Source organism: Aegilops tauschii, chromosome 1 (genome assembly GCF_002575655.3).
Source record: "Aegilops tauschii subsp. strangulata cultivar AL8/78 chromosome 1, Aet v6.0, whole genome shotgun sequence".
Lineage (NCBI taxonomy): Eukaryota > Viridiplantae > Streptophyta > Magnoliopsida > Poales > Poaceae > Aegilops > Aegilops tauschii.
Window position 1 is genome coordinate 289,359,923 of NC_053035.3, and position 6,000 is coordinate 289,365,922.

Consider the following 6,000-nt stretch of genomic DNA (forward strand, 5'->3'; position numbering starts at 1 on the left):
CGCGTGGATTTTCCTTCCCATATTCTCCGAATATTCCAAAAATAATATCCGTCCATTTTTATCCCGTTTGGACTCCGTTTGATATGGATATTCTGCGAAACAAAAACATGCAACAAACAGGAACTGGCACTGGGCACTGGTTCAATATGTTAGTCCCCAAAAATAGTATAAAAAGTTGCCAAAAATATATGAAAGTTGTATAATATTGGCATGGAACAATCAAAAATTATAGATACGACGGAGACGTATCACCTACTAGATTGATCTTTCTTGCAATGGGAGAAGTGCTTAGCTTTGGGTTCAATCTTGCCTTGCTCGATCCCAGTGACAGAAGGGGAAACGACACGTATTGTATTGTCGAGGATAAAAAGATGGGGTTTATATCATATTGCTTGAGTTTATCCCTCTACATCATGTCATCTTGCCTAATGCGTTACTCTATTCTTATGAACTTAATACTCTAGATGCATGCTGGATAGCGGTCGATGTGTGGAGTAATAGTAGTAGATGCAGGCAGGAGTCGGTCTACTTGTCGCGGACGTGATGCCTATATACATGATCATGCCTAGATATTCTCATAATTATGCACTTTTCTATCAATTGCTCGACAGTAATTTGTTCACCCACCGTAATACTTATGCTATCTTGAGAGAAGCCACTAGTGAAACCTATGGCCCCCGGGTCTATTTTCCATCACATAAGTTCCAATCTATTTTTACCTTGCAATCTTTACTTTTAATCTTCATCATAAAAATACCAAAAATATTATCATCTCTATCAGATCTCACTTTTGCAAGTGGCCGTGAAGGGATTGACAACCCCTTTATCGCGTTGGTTACAAGGTTCTTATTTGTTTGTGTAGGTACGAGGGACTTGCGTGTGGCCTCCTACTGGATTGATACCTTGGTTCTCAAAAACTGAGGGAAATACTTACGCTACTTTGCTGCATCACCCTTTCCTCTTCAAGGGAAAACCAACACATGCTCAAGAGGTAGCAAGAAGGATTTCGGCCGCCGTTGCCGGGGAGTCTACGCACAAGTCAAGACATACCAAGTACCCATCACAAACTCTTATCCCTCGCATTACATTATTTGCCATTTGCCTCTCGTTTTCCTCTCCCCCACTTCACCCTTGCCATTTTATTCGCCCTCTCTTTCGGTTCGCCTCTTTTTCGCTTGCTTCTTGTCTGCTCATGTGTTGGATTGCTTGCTTGTCACGATGGCTCAAGATAATACTAAATTGTGTGACTTTGCCAATACCAACAACAATGATTTTCTTAGCACTCTGATTGCTCCTCTTACCGATGCTGAATCTTGTGACATTAATGCTGCTTTGCTGAATCTTGTCTTGAAAGATCAATTCGCCGGCCTTCCTAGTGAAGATGCCACTACCCATCTAAACAACTTTGTTGATTTGTGTGATGTGCAAAATAAGAAAGATGTGGATAATGATATTGTTAAATTGAAGCTATTTCCTTTTTCGCTTAGAGATCGTGCTAAAACTTGGTTTTCGTCTTTGCCTAAAAATAGTATCGATTCATGGAATAAGTGCAAAGATGCTTTTATCTCTAAGTATTTTCCTCCCTCTAAGATCATCTCTCTTAGAAACGATATTATGAATTTTAAGCAACTTGATCATGAACATGTTGCACAATCTTGGGAGAGGATGAAATTAATGATACGTAATTGCCCTACACATGGTTTGAATTTATGGATGATTATACAAAAATTTTATGCCGGATTGAATTTTGCTTCTAGAAATCTTTTAGATTCGGCCTCAGGAGGCACTTTTATGAAAATCACTTTAGGAGAAGCTACTAAACTCCTACATAATATTATGGTTAATTGTTCTCAATGGCACACTGAAAGATCTACTAGTAAAAAGGTGCATGCAATTGAAGAGATTAATGTTTTGAGTGGAAAGATGGATGAACTTATGAAATTGTTTGCTAATAAGAGTGTTTCTTCTGATCCCAATGTTATGCCTTTGTCTACTTTGATTGAGAATAATAATGAATCTATGGATGTGAATTTTGTTGGTAGGAACAATTTTGGTAACAACACTTATAGAGGAAACTTTAATCCTAGGCCGTATCCTAGTAATTCCTCTAATAATTATGGTAATTCCTACAACAACTCTTATGGAAATTTTAATAAGATGCCCTCTAATTTTGAGACTAGTGTTAAAGAATTTATGATTTCTCAAAAGAATTTCAATGCTTTGCTTGAAGAAAAATTGCCTAAGATTGATGAGTTGGCTAGGAACGTGGATAGAATTTCTCTTGATGTTGATTCTTTGAAACTTATATCTATTCCACCTAAGCATGATATCAATGAGTCTCTCAAAGCTATGAGAATTTCCATTGATGAGTGCAAAGAAAGAACCGCTAGGATGCGTGCTAAAAAAGATTGCTTTGTAAAAGCGTGTTCTTCTAGTTTTCATGATAATAAGGATGAAGATCTAAAAGTGATTGATGTTTCTCCTATTAAACCTTTGTTTTGCAATATGAATCCTGATAATGATGGGACTGGAGATGAGTCAACTTTAGTCAAAAGGCGTCCCAATGATTCGGAGTTTTTAGATCTTGATGCAAAAATTGGTAAAAGTGGGATTGAAGAGGTCAAAACTTTACATAGCAATGAACCCACTATTTTGGATTTCAAGGAATTTAATTATGATAATTGTTTTTAATAGATTGTATTTCCTTGCTGCAATCCGTGCTAAATTCTCCGCATGCTTATAGTCAAAATAAGGCTTTTACCAAACATATCGTTGATGCTTTAATGCAATCTTATGAAGAAAAGCTTGAATTGGAAGTTTCTATCCCTAGAAAACTTTATGATGAGTGGGAACCTACTATTATTAAAATTAAAATCAAGAATGCTATGCTTTGTGTGATTTGGGTGCTAGTGTTTCCACGATTCCAAAAACTTTGTGTGATGTGTTAGGTTTCTGTGAATTTGATGATTGTTCTTTAAACTTGCACCTTGCGGATTCCACCATTAAGAAACCTATGAGAAGAATTAATGATGTTCTTATTGTTGCAAATAGGAATTATGTGCCCGTAGATTTCATTGTTCTTGATATAGATTGCAATCCTTCATTTCCTATTATTCTTGGTAGACCTTTCCTTAGAACGGTTGGTGCAATTATTGATATGAAAGAAGGGAATATTAGATTCAAATTTACGTTAAGGAAAGACATGGAACACTTTCCTAGAAATAAAATTAAATTACCTTATGAATCTATTATGAGAGCTACATATGGATTGCATGCCAAAGATGATAATACCTAGATCTATCCTTGCCTTTATGCCTAGCTAGGGGCGTTAAACGATAGCGCTTGTTGGGAGGCAACCCAATTTTATTTTTGTTTCTTGATTTTTGGTTCTGTTTAGTAATAAATATTTCATATAGCCTCTGGTTAGATGTTTTTTATGTTTTAATTAGTGTTTGTGCCAAGTAGAACCTTTGGGAAGACTTGGGTGAAGTCTTTTTGATATTGCTGTAAAAAACAGAAACTTTAGCGTTCACGAGATTAGCTACAACCTTTTACTGGAGAGTGATATTTAGTTGATTATTTTTGCATATGATTAATAGATAAATTACTCACGTCCAGAAATTTATTTTAGAATTTTTGGAGTTCCATAAGTATGCGTTTGGTACAGATTACTACAGACTGTTCTGTTTTTGACAGATTCTGTTTTTCGTGTGTTGTTTGCTTATTTTGATGAATCTATGGCTAGTATCGGAGGTTATGAACCATAGAGAAGTTGGAATACAGTATTTTTAACACCAACATAAATAAAGAATAAGTTCATTACAGTACCTTGAAGTGGTGTTTTGTTTTCTTTCGCTAACGGAGCTCACGAGATTTTCTGTTAAGTTTTGTGTTGTGAAGTTTTCAAGTTTTGGGTAAAGATTGATGGATTATGGAACAAGGAGTGGCAGGAGCCTAAGATTGGGGATGCCCAAGGCACCCCAAGGTAAAATCCAAGGACAACCAAAAATCCTAAGCTTGGGGATGCCCCGGAAGGCATCCCCTCTTTTGTCTTCATCCATCGGTAACTTTACTTGGAGCTATATTTTTATTCACCACATGATATGTGTTTTGCTTGGAGCGTCTTGTATGATTTGAGTATTTGATTTTTAGTTCACCACAATAATCCTTGCTGTACACACCTTTTGGGAGGGACACGCATTAATCAGAATTTATTAGAATACTCTATGTGCTTCACTTATATCTTTTGAGGTAAACAATTTTGCTCTAGTGCTTCACTTATATCTTTTAGAGCACGGTGGCGGTGATATTTTATAGAAATTATTGAACTCTCATGCTTCACTTATATTATTTTGAGAGTCTTTTAGAACAGCATGGTAGTTTGCCTTGGCTATAAATTTAGTCCTAATATGATAGGCATCCAAGATGGATATAATAAAAACTTTCATATAAGTGCATTGAATACTAAGAGAAGTTTGATACTTGATGATTGTTTTATGAAGATGGTGATATTAGAGTTATGCTAGTTGAGTAGTTGTGAATTTGAGAAATACTTGTTCGAAGGTTTGTGATTCTCGTAGCATGCACGTATGGTGAACCGTTATGTGATGAAGTCGGAGCATGATTTATTTATTGATTGTCTTCCTTATGAGTGGCGGACGGGGACGAGCGATGGTCTTTTCCTACCAATCTATCCCCCTAGGAGCATGTGCGTAGTACTTCATTTCGATAACTAATAGATTTTTGCAATAAGTATGTGAGTTCTTTATGACTAATGTTGAGTCCATGGATTATACGCACTCTCACCCTTCCACCATTGCTAGCCTCTCTAATACCGTGCACCTTTCGCCGGTATCATACACCCACCATATACCTTCCTTAAAATAGCCACCATACCTACCTATTATGGCATTTCCATAGCCATTCCGAGATATATTGCCATGCAACTTACCACCGTTCCATTTATTATGACACGTTTCATCATTGTCATATTGCTTTGCATGATCATGTAGTTGACATCGTATTTGTGGCAAAGCCACGTTTATAATTCTTTCATACATGTCACTCTTGATTCATTGCATATCCCGGTACACCGCCGGAGGCATTCACATAGAGTCATATTTTGTTCTAAGTATTGAGTTGTAATCTTTGAGTTGTAAGTAAATAAGAGTGCGATGATCATCATTATTAGAGCATTGTCCCAAGTGAGGAAAGGATGATGGAGACTATGATTCCCCCACAAGTCGGGATGAGACTCCGGACGAAAAGAAAAAAAAGAAAGAAAGAAAAGAGGCCAAAAAAGAGAAAAAGAAGAAGAAGGCCCAAATAAAAAAAATGATGAGAGAAAAAGAGAGAAGGGACAATGTTACTATCCTTTTACCACACTTGTGCTTCAAAGTATCAACATGATCTTCATGATAGAGAGTCTCCTATGTTGTCACTTTCATATACTAGTGGGAATTTTTCATTATAGAACTTGGCTTGTATATTCCAATGATGGGCTTCCTCAAAATGCCCTAGGTCTTCGTGAGCAAGCGAGTTGGATGCACACCCACTTAGTTTCTTTTGTTGAGCTTTCATACACTTATAGCTCTAGTGCATCCATTGCATGGCAATCCCTACTCACTCACATTGATATCTATTGATGGGCATCTCCATAGCCCATTGATACGCCTAGTTGATGTGAGACTATCTTCTCCTTTTTTGTCTTCTCCACAACCACCATTCTATTCCACATATAGTGCTATATCCATGGCTCACGCTCATGTATTGCGTGAAGATTGAAAAAGTTTGAGAACATCAAAAGTATGAAACAATTGCTTGGCTTGTCATCGGGGTTGTGCATGATTAAATACTTTGTGTGATGAAGACTATATGATTTTGTAGGGATAACTTTCTTTGGCCATGTTATTTTGAGAAGACATGATTGCTTTGTTAGTATGCTTGAGTATTATTATTTTTATGTCAATATTAAACTTTTGTCTTGAATATTTCGGATCT